This window comes from Pan paniscus, chromosome 8, assembly GCF_029289425.2.
Source record: "Pan paniscus chromosome 8, NHGRI_mPanPan1-v2.0_pri, whole genome shotgun sequence".
In the NCBI taxonomy this organism is placed as follows: Eukaryota; Metazoa; Chordata; class Mammalia; order Primates; family Hominidae; genus Pan; species Pan paniscus.
Window position 1 is genome coordinate 77393415 of NC_073257.2, and position 20253 is coordinate 77413667.

Genomic DNA, 20253 nt, shown 5'->3' on the forward strand with positions numbered 1-20253 from the left:
AGAGTCTCCTCTCATCTTTTTTGCTTGGTGCCCTGCAATCATGAAACCCTTTCTCTGACGCAAATCCTGCTGTCTCAGTATAATCCATCTGTTACTGAGCAGCAGGCATAAGAATCTGTTGGTCCTGGAACACTGTGGGTTATTTCAAATTAAGCTATCCTATAGCACTTAAGAAAATGAATGTAGAATATCACAGATTATGTAAACTACCAATTTATAAAATAAATAGTACAGAACAAATAGAATAAATAGTATAGAACAAATATTGGATTACTGAGGAATACAAGAAGTATGAAGAGGAGCATAGATCAACTAGAATGACTAAGATTAGTAAAAGAAATATCGGAAGAATTGGAGATTATGTTTAAAGGAAACTGAAGATTATGAGAAGGGAATTTCAAAGGTTTCATATGGTATAGAGAGGTAAGAACAGTTAAAGAATGTGTGTGTGTGTGTCTGTGTGTGTGTGTGGAGAGAGAGAGAGGGAGAAAAAGAAATGAAGATAGCCACACATTTCTTGTTACTCTTTCCATTAAAAAGGTATGGGTTTGTTTTCCTTTTTTGTGAAATTCCACAAGCCTGTGATTTGTTTTGAGCAATATAATACAACAGAATATGTGATCTTGGGTAGCCTCTGACCTTGGGCTTTAAAAGATCTGAACCTTTTACTTTCCCCTCTGATAGAAAGCTCCCTCTTAGAAGAAATAAACAATTTAAGATGCCTGACTACTCTTAGAAGAAAATGTTGTGAGGGAGCCCAAGCTAGCCACATGAAGAAAAGGAGAAAGAAAATGTTAAAGAGGAGGTGTGTAAGAATATCGAGGTGCTGGGCATGTGAACTAAGCCTTCTGGAATTTTCCACTCCAGTCTAGGCAACAGCTAAAAGTAGCCAGGGTGACAGAGTGCATAATCCCAGCTGATAGCATGTGAAAGAGAAGAACCACCCAAAAGAGCCATATCCACATTTTTAACCCAAAGAATCTGAGGTAAATTAAATGATTATTTTCAAAGCCACTATGTGTTGTGCTAATTTGTTACACAGAAATAGATTATGAAATGAAATTTGTACTTAGAAGTGGGGCATTATTGTAAAAGAAGTCTTAAACGTGTAGCATTAGGTTTAGATCTGTGTGATGGTCAGAGGCTGAAGTTGATGAGAACATTTTTATTGGGGGCTGGAAAGTCAGTAAGGAAATTACTACTAGAGACTGCATAAATGAGGTCTCAATTTAGTTCTGACAGAACAAATAGCAGAACTACCACTCATAGCTACAGGAAAGATAGAAAATATAATTTTTTATAATGTGGAACAGGAAATAATATTTCCAGGCACAATGTGGAAAGTGTTCATGGATGACTTTTAGCTAGATATGCAGTATAGCTTGTTGTTACCATCCAGCCAAGCCTAGCTAGAAGACGAATGAAGTCCAGCAAAGGGCATCAGCCAGTGCAATGTGGGAAAGAACTGCCCAGACACGTCTTGCCTACGTTCCTGATTCTCAGTATTGAGAACACATAAAATAGCTATTTTAAGCCACAAAATTACTTTGTTATGTTGTGATAGATATCTGTTGTGATAGATAACTGAAACAAGAGAACTTTTGCCAGAAAATATGACTTTGACATTATTGGAGTGATGAGGATAAAAGCAAAATTATAAATACAGATTAATAAATAGGAGATTTAAAAGTAGAAAAGAAATGGTTGCTTCTTCTCTAAATTAGCTACCTTAATTTCCATTACTCAACCCACAATAACCTAATTTTTTCTCACAAAAGTATAGTTGCATTATTTTTCTAATTCATTTTAATAATCCCTATTATTAAATTATAAAATACTGGATTAGAGAGGAAGTCAAAGGTTATAAATTAAATAATATTATCTTAAAGACCATAGAATCAAAAAATATTGTATTAGAGAGGAAGTCAAAGGCTATAAATTAAATAATATTGTATTTTAAAGACCATAGAAACAATGATTTTTAATTTGTCTCCTCTAAAATTTAAATAAACGTGAACTATTTACTAATATTTTCCTTACTGATTTTACCTATTTTAAGGAGTTTAGGGTTCACTAAAGGCAATAAATTAAGTATTGTCCATTTACCAGTATTCGGAATTAACAACTACTAACATTTTAATATTTGCTTACAAACTTTTAAAAATATGCATTGTAACTACCACCCTCAATCCAATAAAATACATGTCAGTTTCCCACACCTATGCCACTTGTGAGAAAATTTATAGTGATCAAGGTATAGATTCTACCATTGTACCATTTAAAAATCCTTAAATTAATAGATATATAGTACATATATAAATAGATAGATATAGAAGTAGATAATAGATATACAAATAGGTATATATATACACACAAAAAAACTTCACAATTTTTACATCACTTTTGTGTTTAATTTACATAAATAAAATTATATTCTATGTACAATCATGTTACTTTTTGGCACTGTAATATATGTGTGGAGATATATTGATTTACTACTTTGATAAATATAGATATAAGTCAGTACTTTAACTTCCATATTTTATTCCATAACATGCCTTTTTATTCATCACTTCCTCTATTTCAGGGTAATTCCATTATTTCCAGTTTTTCTCTATTACAAACCATAGCACAGTATATATTTTAGTCAAGGTCTCTCTGTAAATCTATAAGAAAGTTTAATATGCAAACCTCTAAAGCATCACTCTAGGATTTGGAGAATGCACCTTGTAAACTGTACTACCTCAGCTGTACAAGTGCACTTCCAGGCAATGGTGTATCCGAGTAGCATCTCCCTCCACCATATACATACTGGCATTAGCTTTGGCTTTTTTTTTAATTTCCTGATTCAGTAGCTGAAAAATAGTATCTCACTTTGTAAAAATTTGTTTATTCTTGACTATTAGTGAGTTTGAATAGCTTTTACTAGTTGATATTTCAACTTGTATGTTAATTGCTTTCCTTTGCCATTCTATATTCATAGTAGAAATATTATACTTATTCTTGTACATTGTCTGTGTAATATATGAATTTCAAGTATGTTTCCATGATCTGTAACTATATTTTAACCTTGCTGTACTATAGATTGTCTTGCCAAATTTTAATTTTGATTTATGGTTAATGTTTTTACCATCTTGTGTAAGAAATTGTTCCTACCCAGAGGTCACAAATATATTTTCCATATTTTCTTATAATAGCATTAAATTTTTATTAAAGTCTTTGTATTTAATTCTATAAACTATTGGAAATTTATTTTTGTCTTTATTATCCCATATGCATAACAACTTGTCTCTAAACCATTTGTATTTTAACAGTCTCTCTCTCTCTCAGTGTTGCCACTTCTAAAATACACCATGTTCCCATAAAATGCTCTGATTTCTTCCTGAGTTCTATTCAAATCCTTTGATATATTTGTCTATTAGTATCTAATAGCTTTTTAAATAATATTGGTGGATATTTGGCATGGCAATTTCCATCTACATTTTGTACTTTTAAAGATTTTTCTTAGGTATTACTGTAACTGTATAGTTTCATATACATTTTAGAATCAGTTTGTACCCAGTTGCTTTTAATTCATAGATTATTTGTGGAAGAGTTCTGTGATGCTGTTGTCCTTATCTTGGACCCAATAGTCGGTAAAGTGACAATGTCTGATCTCTACCTCTCTATTTTATATTGTTTATGATTTTGCATTTAATTAGATTTTTTTATCCTGATTTAAGATAAGTCTTGTACATTAGTATGTTCAAAACCTTAATCTCTTACCAATCTTTTACTATTTAATAACTATTTTCTTATTTAATAACTCTCAAGCTCCACACTTTCCTCTGTTTTTAATATTGTCTTAGTCTATTTTCTATTTCTTATAACAGAATATCCAAAACTGGGTAATTTATTAATAAAAACAAAAGAAATTCATTGCTTACAATTATGGAGGCTGAGAAGTCCAGGGTCAACGGGCTTTATCTGGTGAGGGCCTTCTTGCTGGTGAGGACTCTATGCAGAGTCCTGAGGCAGTGCAGAGCGTAACATGAGAGGAGGCTGACCATGTTCGCTAAGGTTTCTCTTTCTCTTCTTATAAAGCCACCATTCCCACTTCCATGATAACACATTTGTCCATTAATTCATTAATCCATAAATCACCTCTTACAGGCCCCACCTTGCAACACTACCACATTAGGGATTAATTTGCACATGAGTTTTAGAGGGGACAAACATTCAAACTATAACAGCCACCACCACACAATTCCTAGAGTCACTCACCAATACCACTAAAATAGCCTTGTAGTTAATGTCTCCCTGACCTCATTTGGTCCCCTCTGGCTTTTTTCTAACATCAACTAGAGTGATCTTGTAAGGCCTGTTTAACTTTTACCTATTTAGATCTCTGTCAAAATATACTTCCTCAGATAAGCTTTTCCTATAATTCTTGAGTTGTTTAAACTTCCCTTATTCATACTTTCATAAAATTATGCAATTATTCTTAATAGCACTTCTCTTTGCTGTAGCCATACATTATTATTAATTGTTATATTAATCACTACTAATTAACAATAATATTATTAGCATATATTGTTCTCAACATAACTTCAAACCCCATGTGTGCAGGAGCCTTGTCTTTTATGCCAACTATATAATTTCCTGTTCCTAACTAATAACTATAAATAAAATTGCTTAAAATTATTTGATGAATGAATGTATACAATGGCTGTTTTGAATTAATTTGATTTTTGCCTTAACCAAGTGTATTGGGCTTCAAATTGTGAACCAGGGGCACAAATCTTCCACAGGAATTCCCATCTCTGTTATCATCATAATGGGCTCAGGTGCTGAGTACCCAGTTTCTGTTTCATCTGCAGGAAACATGCTCATATAAGCTTCAAAAAATGCTCCAATGTTAAAATAAATTTTAACACGGGAGAACAATCATTTAAAACTAAGTTTCCAGTAATTTAAAAGAATATGAGTACTAGTTTATAAGAACAAACTGAAGTGTGCATTTTTTTGGTTTGTGTTTTGCTTTTATCTCAGCAAAAATTATTTACATACCAAGTCAGCAGAGCTTTGAGGAAATCTTGGCTTTGTTCTTCATATTCCTGTTATTTTAATATTTTATATTCATCTTTAAATAAGGAAAGATCTACTTATGTGTAACGTTTACACATATAGAGTTAAAATTTTAACATATTATCCACCTGCTCTTCTTTACTTTCACTCCCTCATGATAACTGTGGGTAGAAAACTCACACAAAAATGAAGCTGAAGCATGACCTTCCTTGCATTAGAATGTCTATTATCAAAAAAACAAAAGATAATAATTGATGGCTACTATGTGTAAAAACTAACTCTTTTTTACCATTGATGGAGATGTAAAATGGTGCAGTAGCTATGGAAAACAGCATCTTGGTTTCTCCAAAAAATTTTTGTTTAAAAAATCACCATATGATACAGCAATTCCACTTTTGAGTATACACCCAAAAAAGTGTAAAGCAGAATTTGAAGAGATATTTGTAGATCCATTTTTTATGGTGGCATTATTCACAATTGCCAAGAGGTGTAAGGAACACAAGGATGAATGGATCAACAAAATGTGGTAGGTACATACAACAGAATATGATTCAGCCTTAAAAGGATGGAAATTCTGACACATGCCACAACATGAATGACCCTTGAGGACATTGTAAGTAAAAAAGCCACAATCACAAAAGGAAAAATATTATGAGCTTTTGCTTGCATTGGGTAACTAAAGTCATCCAATTCATAGAGACAGAGAGTTGAATGGTGGTTGCCAGGGACTGGAGGGAGAGGGTAACGGGGAGTCATTGTTTAATAGGTACAGAGTTTCTGTTTTACAAGATAAAAAGAGCTCTGGTGATGGTCGATGCTTATAATCTGAATGTTTGTGTCCCCTCCAACTTCATATGTCAACATTCTAATGCCCGAGGTGATCATATTAGGAGGTGAAGGCTTTTGGAAAGTGATTAGTTCAAAAGGGCAAGGCAATCATCTTTAGAATTAGTGCTTTATGAAAAAGAAAGTTAGCTAGCTTCTTCCACTATTTCAGGACACAGCTAGAAGACACTGTCTACAAGGAACAGGCCCTTACCAGAACTCAAAACTTCTGGAGCCTTGGTCTTGAGCTTGTCAGCCTCTAGAACTGTAAGAAATAAATGTCTGTTAATAAGCTACCCAGTTTATGGTATTTTTGTTATAGCAGCATGAATTGATGCAGTCTGAATGTATTCAATACCCCAGAACTGTACACTTAAAAATGGTTACAATGGGTCAGGTGCGGTGGCTCACACCTGTAATCCCAGCACTTTGGGAGGCCAAGGCGGGTGGATCACTTGAGGCCAGGAGTTTGAGACCAGCCTAGCCAACATGGTAAAACCCTGTCCCTACTAAAAATTTGAAAAATTAGATAGGCATGGTGGCATGCGCCTGTAATCCCAGCTACCCAGGAGGCTGAGACAAAAGAATCACTTGAACCCGGGAGGTGGCAGTTGCAGTGAGCAGACATCATGGCACTGCACTCCAGCCTGAGAGATAGAGCAAGACTTTGTAAAAAAAAAAAAAAAAAAAATTACAATGGTAAATTGTATGACATGTATATTATAGCAAAATTAATTTTAAAATATAAAAAGAAAAAACATAAATCTGAATTAGCCAGAAATTAGAAACAGCATATATGCCCATCAACTAGTGAATGAATATACAAAATACTGTATATCAAGAAAAAGAAATACTATTCAGCAATAAAAAAGAACTGGTGAACCATGTTGTGACACAGATTAACCTAAAAAATGTGGCAAATGAAAGAAGTCAAAAACAAGAGGACTCACCCATAATGTGTGATTTTATTTATATGAAATGTCCAGAAAAGGCAAATCTATAGAGACAGAGAGACAACTAGTGTCTGCCTGAGGCAGAGCGAGGGAGCAAAGATTAAAAGTTCATGGGCATGAGGGATCTTATTGGGGAAATACAAAACTAATTTATAGTGATGATTGCACAACTTGGTAAATTTACTCTTTTGTATTGATTGTACACTTGAAATAAGTGAATTATATGATATGTAAAATATGTCCCAATAAAGTTATATTGACAAGAGGTGTGTACGACAGAAAGTCTATAGAATCATTACTGATTAATTGTGAAGGCAAAGAGAAAAGTAAAATAATCACTACTTGTGAGGCTGAATGATAAATATACTTGATCTCAACCTACTTGAAAGAAAGAACATTGACATTTGAAGTCAGAACTGTTGAAGGAAATACTAGTAATAATTTAAAATATTATGTTACATGGAAGGGTTTGGTCTAGCAATGAAGCTATATATGCTGGTTTCTCCCATGTCTCCATCTATGGCTTGGATCCAGGCAACTTCTTCTTCAGGAAGTTTTGCAGATCAGAGTCCAAAACAATGAAACAAGTGGTTGGAGAAAAATACTATCTCTGTTCCAAGCATTGAGGGGAGTCTTTTTTTCAGTTCACCTTGTCATTGTTTTCATTTGTCCTGGAAATAATAAGACTGAGAAAGATAAGATCAAATGGTGAGTCTAAATGTCCTTGATTATGGAGAACATATGGCTTTTCAATCTGACATTGGATCTATCCAATTTTTATTTGTTAAGACTACCGCATATTCTAGAGCAAAAGCTCTAACCTGGAATGTAGACTTGAAGTGTCCTCACCCCATTATCCTAGTTATTCTGCTTGAGAAAACTTCAATGTACATATATTGGGAGATGAGACTCAAGCATCCTAAGATCTTTACCTATTCTTTCCACTCTGTCACAAGCAATAAAAATTTCACAAGAAATGTGATTTTAACATGGGAAAGAAAGGAAGACAATGAAATCTTCTATATGAATTGAAACAGAAAAAAAAGCTTTGTTTTAAGAATGTATTACATTTAAAATTGTAAAAGTTTTCTATCTCAAATTACAGTGACTGAAGATTTTATCCAAACTTATAAATTATTAAAGCATAGTGTATCTTGTCTTTGACAAGTAGGTGATTATCAAATTTTCTTTGCTTTGGTAGGACAAGTAAGAAAAAGGATTTCTGTCATCTGACATAGGTGTTTGGACTTGGCATAAAACATATCCAATTACTTTTCAAAGAATCTAATATCTTGATGACAGATGCATATAGAAAACATGTCATTGGAATAATATATTAAATTGATATTATGAAATTACCTTAAACTATGACTATATATGCACAGGAGAGAGAATGATAGCAGATAGCAATTTTTTACATATCTGCATTTCAAACATATTTGACAGTAGAAGAAAGGCACACTTGCAAATGGACTACAAGAAGGCAAGAAGATATAAGGATATAGATATTAAAATATTTTCTGGAAATGAAGTCATGCCAGAATAAAAATATACATGCAAAACTACAGTCCATTGTACCTGAATTCTTAAACTTTGAAGTGTGTGAAAAGAAGAGAATGAATATCAACAGACTTTTGTCCTCTTAAAAACTGTTCTGACATTTATATGTAAAACTTTAATGACTTTTATTATTGTGCATTTTAGAGGTGGGAAACAAGTTTTCTCAGTGCACAATCATACTTCATTAGTTTCGCTTCCTCCTCACACAACAGAAATCCTCAGTGCCCATTCAAGGCTTTGAAGCATACAGCTGATTACATGGTTAATATTAGAGGTTACTAAGTTGTAAAAATAAAGCACAGTGAGTATAATGATCAAAAGAGTATTATTCAAGTAATCAGTATTTCCCTCACTAACGTGAGAGAAATATATTCATTTACTAAATGTTTTTGAAGTTCTCCTATAAACTAGCTTCTATGTTAGGTGCTAAAGCTATCACCATAAACAAGACAGATGAAGGACTAAGAGAAAATGAGAAATCATAGATTATTCTTAGAATTTTGTCCTGAACAAGCCAATAGATGAGTAGTGATGACATTTGCTATGGTATGTTCGAGAGAGAAACTAGATTCTTCCTTCTGAGTTTAGAAAGAAAAGAGCTTGGAATTAAGCAGCCTGTTTTTTTTTTTTTTTTTTTTTTTTTTTTTTGGAACATACTAAATTTAAAATCAGTATTAGATATCCAAGGAAAACAATAGTGTACAAATTGGATATACAAATCTAAGTCTTACAGGAGTTTTTAGGGTTCTGCAGTAAGCTTGGAAGTCTCCAAAGTAGTCATTTAAGCCATTAGGTTGAATAAGATCACTTAATGAAAGTATGTAGCTGGATGCGAGTTCTGGAAAAGAAGAAAAAGAATAGTCAGTGGAGTCAGGAGGAGTTGCCAATGATGTAATAGAACAAATGAAAAACAGGTAACGAAAAATATAGAAGAATATGGTGTCTTGGAAAACTGAAGATAATATTTCTGGAAAGAGTAAGTGGCAAGATGTATCAAATGCTGTTGAGATGTTAAGTGAAGATAGACTATTGATCATTGATTTTGGCAAATTAAAGCTATCCTGTGGCCTTGTCAAAGTCTATTTCATTAGAAAGGTAGAAACAAAACAGGAACAGAATGGGGGGAAGAAAGAATGTTTCAAACAGAGACAGCGAAATAGAGGGAGGGCATAAGAGGATGTAAGTATAAATTACTCTTCTGAGAAGTATTAATATAAAAAGGAGTAAAGAAATGGAGCAGTATCTGGTATTTTTAAAATATCATTTGGTAATAAATAATAATTAGTGACAGCTACCACTACTAAACCCTTAATAAACATTAAGGTATTTAGAGAAGTTTTAAGTTACCTCACTTGTAGATATTCTGTGACGTAGACAAACAGATGAGAAACAGAAATGTTAATACATTTACAAGATCACAGAGACAATAAGTAACAGGTTTTGGGATATGAATTAGGCACATGGGTTCAGAATAATTAAACCTCAATTCTGGTTATATTCACCATATGTGATTATTCATCCCTATGCATTGTATTTAGTATCCTGTCATAATAAAAAAAACTATTTAGTTTGATGCAATTCATAAAATGTGCTATCTTTATCATCTGGTGTCAAATAGATTTTGACCAACTATCAGGATAAAGATTTATTCATGATGTTGCCATGTAGTAAACATAAAACTATATTGTGAACTTTCAGACAAACATTATTCCCTGTGGCAAGTTGAGTTTCTCCCTCCTTTCAAGTGGAAAAAGATTGCTTTATTGCAATGCTACTCAAATAGTAGCCCACAGACCAGGTCAGGCTGAGAAATTTTGTTTCAGGTAAATAGATGAAAACAGAAATTGAGAGTTAGTGTTTAGCAAACTGCTAATTGTGATGGAATCCAGGAGCATTAGTATTTTTCTCATAATTAATATAATTGTATTTTTCAAATATATGAATCTTCCATAGACTAAAAATTCAAAGCAAAAAGCTTTAAAATATTCTTAGCATATTTAGTTTGAAAAACACCATTCATGGGCATTTTTGGCAAAAATAAAAGAAAATATCATTGCTGTCTATAATGCTGACAGACTTTATTGGTTATGTTTTAGTTCACTAAGTCAATGATTAATGGAAAAACGTAGGAGACATTTGTCTGTACTGTTTTTAATTCATTGAAATATTTTGAGTTGCCTCCTGCCGAGACCAGCTCAGTTGGGGAGACTCTAACCCAGAGGCACTACAGGAATTAAAGACACACACACAGAAATATAGAGGTGTGAAGTGGGAAATCAGGGGTCTCACAGCCTTCAGAGCGGGAGCCTCGAACAGAGATTTACCCACATATTTATTCACAGCAAGCCAGTCATTAGCATTGTTTCTACAGATATTTGATTAACTAAAAGTATCCCTTATGGGAAACGAAGGGATGGGCCGAATTAAAGGAATAGGTTGGGCTAGTTAACTGCAGCAGGAGCATGTCCTTAAGGCACAGATCGCTCATGCTATTGTTTGTGGCTTAAGAATGCCTTTAAGCGGTTTTCCGCCCTGGGCGGGCCACCTATTCCTTGCCCTCATTCTGGTAAACCCACAATCTTCCAGCGTGGGCTTTATGGCCATCATGAACATGTCACAGTGCTGCAGAGATTTTGTTTATGGCCAGTTTTGGGGCCAGTTTATGGCCAGATTTTGGGGGGCTTGTTCCCAACAGCCTTCTGTTCACCTTTGTATCCTTAACCATGTGCCTGAATGCCCATATTAAAATGAAGAAAAATAAGATCACCCCCACTCAGCTAAGCCCAATCTACAGTTGAAAACTTGTAAAAAATAAATTCATACAAATTTTCCCTGTTAGTATTCAGAAAACAATGTACATATTAAACACTTAGAAAACCTCAGTAAAACAAATTAAACCTGAAATAAAATATGTCCCTTCCTCAAATACACAGTTTTTGTGAAATAGCACATTTTTAGTAGTTTGGGATCAATAGGAAAAATATATTAAAAGAGTGGAGATAGTGTTCTTGTAGTTGTTTCCCCACAGGGGGTTGTTTAGAATTGGGTGACTCTCCTAGGATTATATAGTTATGAGTACACTAATTTGGCTGAGTTCTATGGCTTTGTATTAAGTATAGATTTTTTAAAGTTTGCAAACTCATTTTCGTAAGGTATATCAATATGATAATTTGTCTTGGGGGTTTTCATTTTCAATGAAATTAATTTGCTTTACTTGGCTGAGAAATGTTCAGTTTTAATCATTTCATCTTCATGATCAACACATATGAGTTTATAGATCATTAAAATAAATAGTCATGCATCAAGGAGCTTGATTAATTATAAATAATTTTAAACTCTTTTGATAAATTTAAACACTTCAGTTAGAATGTCCTATTTTCAAGTAACAAACATGCCAAATTCCAAACTGACTTAAACAATAAAATTATTATTGAATTATTTTATTGTGTTGTATTATTGCATTATATTGTATGAATTATTACGATTATTATTGTATTATTTTCCATAATAAGTGGTTCAGAATTAGGATGGTTCCAGACATAGTACTTCAGGGCTAAGATCCACTTTCCTAAAGTTCTTTGCACTCTATATGCCTGTTTGTGGGCTTCGCCTTCAGGTAGATACCAAGAAGTCTGCAGCAGTTCTATGTGTTAAATTCAGACAGGACAACAAAATAAAATGTGGATCACTACTCTTGTGATAAAAGAAAAAGAAAAAAGCTTTCCAAGAACACATTTCCCAAGCAGCTCCCTATCATGTGTGATTGGACATAATAGAGCCACATCATTCTTAAAGCAGTACAGCTAGGGGAAGAAATAATAACTGTTGGGTTAATGAAATTCATAGCTATGTGGATAAGAATAATTACCAAAAAGAAAAAATTAGGATACTATTAGAAAAGAATAAAGATTGTTTCCAAGAGAATGCTAGGTATGTAACCAACAGTAACTGCTACAAATTACTAAGCAATGCTTACTGATAACACTGTTATTTAATTTTTCAATTAGTTGATAAACTGTCAATAGAGCTAATTTCTGCCAAGAAGGGAATTAGCACTGGTGGAAAGCTCCCTTCCCTGTCATCAAATGTAAAGAAACTGAAGAAGGAATTATTAAAAGATCTGAGGAGAGAGGAAAGTAGAAACTGTGAACTAAAACACATCCAGAGAGACAGACAAATGAATGAGGGTCTTTATAGCAGGTGTCTGCTTATATGGAAGATAAATCAGAAAAAAGTAGTTTGTTCTGCTCATACCTCTTTCTCCATCATTGCTGTGAGAGAGGCCCCCTTAATTTAATAGCCCTACAAAATCTCAGCTCAGTGATAACTTGTTCCTTAGAGTGAAATCAGGGAAATTGCAGAAGCTAGTGCAGAATCTAGGAATCTTGGAACCCCATCTCCTGTTCAAACCATCACCCCCTTTCATCTTCATCTCCACATTCTCAAGACTAATCAGTCTTAATTTAGGCTCCAGATTATAAAAAGTTTCACCCTCAAACTAATGCCATGCTGCTTTATGGGGATAAGCAGGGGGTTAAAGTTAATCTCTAACCTGAAGCATTAGAGAGGTGATAAATAGTGGAAATAATTACAAATATGGGATACTCTAGGCCTCATCCCTTCTTGAATTGATTTTTTTTTTTTTTTTTTTTTTTGCTGATATAACTAGGGTATGCCCTCCATAGAAATATGGTCACACTAGACTAAACAAACAAACAAACAAAATCTGGTGAGGGAATTTTAAAAGACAAAGAATGAGAAGTACCATAAGAAGTAAAGTTATTTTAATGGAAGGCCATGGGTTCAAGATAAGGATTAGAAATACAATTAAGGAGATGCATGAGCACATGAGAAATAAAAACAGAGAAAAAATGATAGATACAACTAAGTAAAATATTAGGGATTAAAAAATCTAATAGCTGCATGAAGGATATAATAGAATTTATTACTAGTAGTGTGGATACCTATTAGAACAAGTTAGTGAGATGGACTATCTCAAAAGAAGGGAAGGGCAAAGCAATATAAATATAGAAAGATTTGTACTTAACATACACTTATGGAATGGTAACTAGAGACCACCATCAATAAACTTTTCATGAAATAGCATCATGGCACTAAAATGACCAGTACAACAGAAGCATAAGAGATGGTCTGGATTAATGGTTGATGCTGGATTTCTTTGCAGACAATAGTTGTTCTTGCCCATATACTCAAATAAGCAATACATTGGGTTCAAAACTTCATATGAAAGCAAGGAAACCATTCTTTTGCTAGGCCACGATAATGAAGTTCTTCTTCTCTAAATATTATATATAACTGCCATAAGTCTTGGGTTTTAATGCCATAATCTGTTGGAAGGAATCTTCAGACAATGTCTGCCGGGACACACTGACCTTTACATGACTTGGTAGTGCATTAGACTGGCACAGATACTAGAAGTGAGCAAGTTTCCACCTAAAGCTGTAATCATAAGCAATTTGTGGACTATCTTTAGTTGCAGATGACTTCCTATTGCAAGGATCTTGAAATGCTGTTGTTCTTGTGTTATGATCAACAAAGTACCTAACACTCTCATGAGTATACAAAATTCCCAGCCTTCTGGCAGGGGTTCTGCGTTCTGGAAGCCTTGAGTTCCTGGATCTTCCCACTGGGTTGCTTTGTTTTATGATTCACAAAGTAGACCCTGTCTGTTGAATCCATCCTTTTTTCCCAGCCTGGAGGTAAAGGTCCGCAAAGGTCATTTTCTGCAGCTAACATTGAAGCCAGCTAGAGGTATCACTGGTTGTTAAAAAGAAAAAAAAAAAAAGCTGCTGGCTTTTCTGAAGACAGGTACTTGAACCTGTCAGTTTGTTTTAAATAAATACAATCGTTGAAAAATATAAATAAATCAATATAAAAGAAAAGTTAAGAGATGTGGAGATAAAAGTAAAGGTGCCAACATCCAGACAGCAAGTATCACAGAAAATATTTAAAAGTAAAAGTAGGAAAGTAGAAATATTTTGGAAATCATAGCAATAAATGTCCCAAATGAAAGATAAATGGGCCCATAACATGTAAAATAAGAGAGATTAGGAAAAACCAATATATTATGGTAAAAAGTAAATATATCAAAGTCAGTGAGAATATCTTATCAATTTCCATAAAGAGCTGATCATCTATGAAGAAAGAGTGGTTAGACTGATATCATACATTTTAATAACAACTGTGAATATAAGAAGAAATGAAGTAGCATTCAAAAAACATGGACAAAAGAATCTTTCATTACAGTTTTATATCTTGTCAAATTCTTACTGAAATGGAAAGCCACAGTAGAAATATTCTCAGGCATATAAAGCTTCAAAAGGTTGGTGACTGGAAGACCTACCTTGAAAACAGTATAGGAGGTGGTACACAGGCAGAGGAAAAAACAAATCCAGGGTATTCTTCAGAAGACAGAGACATGTATGAGAGACACGAGGTTAGCAATATCTATACACAAGCATATATACATATATATGCACATACATGTCAACATATATGTATAGTTTAAGATATATATACATGAAAAATATATGTACATCTTTGCACTGTAAATTGTTTATAATTTTCTTCATGCATCTTTCTAAGATAATTATTCTTAAATGAAAATTTAAAACATAGCATGCTATGCTACAAATGTTAGTATGATCAGTATTTTTCAAGGCTAATATATTACTACATTGTAAATCAGTAATGATTACTATGGAAAGGTGAATACCCCAAAGAGCGTAATCCAAATATAAATATTTTTATATAATTTCATTTACTTTTGATTCCAAACAGTATTTAACTTTCTCTTCTGTGTATGTTTATATATATTTATTTTGCTCATTAAGTAAAACTTTATTGTATAACAACTGCTTGTTAAGTTCTGTGCTTTTTTTTTTCCCAATGTGGTAGCAAAAATGCTGTACTATAATTATGCTAATTAATCAATTAAGTGAAACTGTTTATGACTGAAGAGGAATCAAATTTTTTTAACTAGAGAAAATTAAAACATTTCTATCTATTTGATTTTTAGAAACAATGGAATAGAAAAATTATTTCTGTGTCACTGTAGGGTTGATTTAGATGTGCTTATTAATGACCACATTTTGTTTTTGTTTTGACCTGCACATGTGTGTATTTATATGTGTGTGTATATTTAAAGTGAAAGTTATTAAAATTAAGAAAAATATGCATATTATATTTTATGAAATTGTTCATCATTTTTTAGTTGTTTCAACTGCAAGGTAGGACTAAATCTCTTAGCACTGTGTTTCTAGATTTCAGATATTTCTAATCAGTCAAGTCTTTATCTCTAGAAGTTTCTACTTCCAGCATTATGTTTTCACAAATCTGGATTCTTGATAGTGTTCAGACAAATATTTTTATAATAGAGAGAATGAGTTGCCTTTTAATCTTACCATTCTTTCCAATATTTACCTTATTTACATATAATCATAGTACTAAATATGAATAATAGGAAAAATGCCATACTTTTTCTTACTTCCTTACACTTCCTCTTATTGCTTATTTTTATATTTTTATTCAGTGTTTTCTGTCAAAATCATTGACAATGCATGATACATTGTATTCTAAGACCTAGGTTTCTTTCATATTTGCACATATTAATTCCTCTTCTAACAGTCTATACAATTGGTTTATTTATTATAATGATATTTTTATTTAGTTTTACTTTCCAATAATGCAACATTAAACAAAAAAAAAGTCTACTCCACTTGTACCCAGTGATCCTCTAGTTTGCGAGGTAATTTAAACATCTATCCCCATTTTCTAAATTGCTATGTTCAACTTACCATTTCCTACTTTTCAAAATATCATTTGGCATTTGGAGATTCTATTGTTTTGTTCCAGATTTGTAATTTTACTCTTTCTCCCTAGGCCTAGCTATTACTACAATGCTCTGATAATGAACTCTTCCTGACTTGAAAATAATCTTGAATCTTGAATAAAACACCTTTACCAAACAGTTATAGTTTGAATGTAAGGTTTTTTCCACTGAATTCTTGTTAGTTTTAAATGTGTCAGGATTTTGACTTACTTCAGGTACTCCCTGAAAATTACATTATCAATGAGGTTGATGTTTATAGAAAGTGTTCACACATAAAATCAGCAACTGCTCAAGAGATTTGATTTCTTTGAAGAATTGCTTACTAATTTGCCTCTCTTAAAGTTTGATAATGATTTTGATTATAATTTACCAAGAAATATAATGCATTTAAGTTCCCTTCTTTCCCTGATAGGACTTACATATGATCTTCTGGCATGATGGAGAAGAGTGTTTTACTTTCCTGGTTTGGGGACACATTTACAATCCAAGGAAGTCATTCTCATAAGGAACATTCATCAATGTAACATTTTTCTAAGGAAGATTTTATAGCTTTGAATTTTAAAATTTATTCAGTGTTTATATTGACAAAATATCCTCAGAAGCTACTTTTCCTTAAAAGAATAGACACATATATCTGTGATTTTTTATATGCTAAGACTATATTGTATCTATTTTTCACATTGTTTATGAATAGTTTTAAGAAGTTATACTTTGTTTATATTCACAAGTTTTACCATAAAATTATGAATGACCAAAGTAAAATGAGGACGTAGAGAAAAATTTATATGGCAAATCTTAAAGTAAGCTGTATATTTATTTACACTGTAGGAAAGAAGTATGCAATGTGTCAGGTAGTACATTTGAAGAGAAAAAAAGTGAAGAAAGAAAGCAATTAGATATTTCTGCTAATCTCATTCAGTAAAATAATTTTTCCTTATTGAAAATTTCCACTGTCCACTATATCATATATTTATTTTAGAAAATATCTATAGTGTCTATACAGAAAATTAAGACTTCACATTCACTTAAATTTGGGTCTTTTGACATAACATTGCTTAGAAGAAAAAACTATAAATATCAAATATAAAGCTAAATCAATAGCAATATATTATATATTTACTGGATACAGGCCTATCTTCTTTAAAATGTTAGGATTGTACTGCAGATTACCATGTATATAATGGTTTCCAAGGCTGTTTCATTTTTATTTCATTTTTTCTTTCAATTACTCATTCATTCAACAAAATTTTTAAGCCCTAAAATGTAAGAAACACCAACAGTTTGATCTTTCTGAATATAAGGGTAAGCAGAACAATTGTGGTTCTCACATTCTTTGAAACATGAACAAATTAACTACCACGTGACCATCCAGAAAGTTGGGTAATGCCACAAATTCAAATACTATACAGCTAATTGGGCCAAAATCTGTGACTTCTGGGTGAAGAGGAGGGAATATGTATAGATGCTGTGTCAGACTTCAAACAAGATATATCTTTTCCAACATGTGATGTTGTTGTTGAAAGATAAACCCTATAATCATTGGAATATAATGATATCTAAAATCAGAGATTGGTACTTCATAGGGATGTGCTTAAGGGAGAATGGGGGGCAGACTATAGAGAATGCGCTATAAAAGTTTAGTTTGACATCAGGGACTTCCAAAGAGGAGATTTAACAGAAACCATGTAAATAAGCAATTTATATTATACACAAACTTGTCTCTAGTTTGGAAACTTGCCAAATGTGAAGGCAAAGAGGAGGTAAAGAAAAACAAGCCAAAGATTCAAGCACAGAAAGGTTTGATCTGTATTAAAACATCATGTTGTACACCTTAAATATAGGCAACTTTTAAAAGGTTGTGACTTAAAGGGTCTTGCTGCAATCTACATTCTCTTTTTCAATACCTCACACCTGGTAACGACACAGCTCAAAACAAAGAAAAGTCAGATTTAGTGAGAGGTTGTTTTTAAACATTGACACAAAGTGAAAGCTAATGTTTGCTCTAATTCACAACCCTTCTAACATTACCCTTGCCTCTCACACTACTTCTCTTCAGACCCTACTGATCATAACTCAAAGATTAAAATCAAGAAGAAATGTGGGGGAAAATGTTAGAGAAAGAAATGTAAACAAAGAGCTAATAAGTACAATATATCATAGAAGGCACTACTCAAAAAAACACAAAATGAAATTGTGTAAAACATTTGTAATAGTTGCAATGAAATTACAGGCATGCTATTTCTTAGAAAAAGTTACAAGAGTTGTAAATATTCAGAAAATATATATAGTAGACCAAAATGGAAGAAAACAAGGGCTTTTATTTTTCAGGAAAAAAAGGCAAATATATGAAGCAAAAAATGAAAGCTAAATGTAAAAATAAAAATGGAATAAGAATAAACTATATATAATGGCTAAGCCTAAGTAAATCACTGTAAACTTTTAAAAACAACATAAAATTGAGAGAAGATGATAGTAATGGAATAGAGAAAAAAGAAATTCTCTTTAAAAATATGAAGCACTTGAAGGATTTGTCCTGGGTCCCACACTCTCGCTGAGTCCTAAGCAGCTACAGCAAGGTACCATTTTGAAATCCCAACTCACAAGAGCCTGCACACTGACCGGGGGCCCAGAGTCACTGGGATTGAGGTGTGAGTGAAGCAGCCATCACCATGGCTGAAGTACAAACAGAGTGGGTGTTCCTCACTTGCCAGCTTAGGCTGCCACCACTGAAGGCAGCCCCACCCTCCCCAGTGGCTTGGATCCAGCACAACTGCAGCCACCCTCGACCTAAGCATTCTGTCAGGGGTCTGGGGAATGCAAATTCTAAGAGTTGAAAGAAATGACTGTTATACCAGATGCACAGATACCAGTGTAAGGATACATGAAAACAGCAAAAACATGTGACTCCTCCAGAGGAACACAATCATTCTTCGGCAAAAGATCCCCATTTTTAAAAAGTTATAAAAACCCAGAAAAGAACTCAAAATATCAACTTTAAAGAAGTTCGATAAGATATAAGGGAATACTGAAAAACAACACAAAGTAACCAGAAAAACGATTCAGGATATGAATGAGAAATTTGCCAGAGATATCATAAAAAACAACCCAACAGGTGAGAAGACGGCACCACGCAACTGCCTGTCTCTGCTGCTCGCCGCTAAACTCGACCTGGCTCTGAGACAGGTCTGCAGCCCAGCCACCCTGCTCCCACTTGAGCATGCTGGCTGCAGCCAGATGTTCTGAGAGCCATCCCCAACCCGGGGCTGGTGATCCACCCTTTGGCCTCCACAGCAGTTGCTGCCACCAAGCCATGCTGGAAGCGGGGAAACATGGCCCAACAGTGAAATCCACCCCACTTCTACAGGAGCAAAGTGCAAGCAAGCTACGTGCCCCACAGCTGCCAGCCTCCACTGCTCCAGCTGAAGGAGGCCTACTTTCTCCAGCAGCAGGACTGCCCCTGCTCGAGCATTCTCACTGCTGAACGGTATTCTTCTGAGAGCACAGGCCCCAAAGCCTGGTGATATGCCCTTGGGCTGCCACTGCCACCGCTGCTGCCCTCAGCACTTCCAGGCCAGGAAGAGAGTGGGAGGCCACGCATGCTTGCAGATCCCAAGGCAGGATACTGCCACTGCACCTGTGAGAGGGAGGCTCAAGTGGGCCATGTGCCACACAGCTCCCTCCCTTCACTGCTCCCACTCAGGAAGGCCTGTCTTCCATGTAAAATACCTTCAGCACAGCTGTCCTGCTCCTGCCTTATCATTTCAGATGCACCCTGGAAACTTTCTGAGAGCCCAGCCCCCACAGGCCTGTGATCTACCCTGGAGCTCCCACCATCTCAGCACTCTTCCACTGCCTGAGCATTCTGCCTGCCCCTGACTGAAATTTCTGCTGATGACCCGGAAATCAGCAGCCTGCTTCTCCCTATCACAGAGGGCACCTGACTTCTAGGGACATAAGAACAAGTCTGCTGGCTTATTCTGGGCCCAGTCACTCCAG

At 34.1% G+C, this 20253-nt stretch overlaps 1 pseudogene; it reads right to left on the reverse strand.

The window, feature by feature from the left end:
- Nucleotides 1-4755: 4755 nt before the first annotated feature.
- Nucleotides 4756-19855, reverse strand: LOC100978887 (NEDD4-like E3 ubiquitin-protein ligase WWP1; annotated as a pseudogene).
- Between the last annotated feature and the right edge of the window lie 398 nt (nucleotides 19856-20253).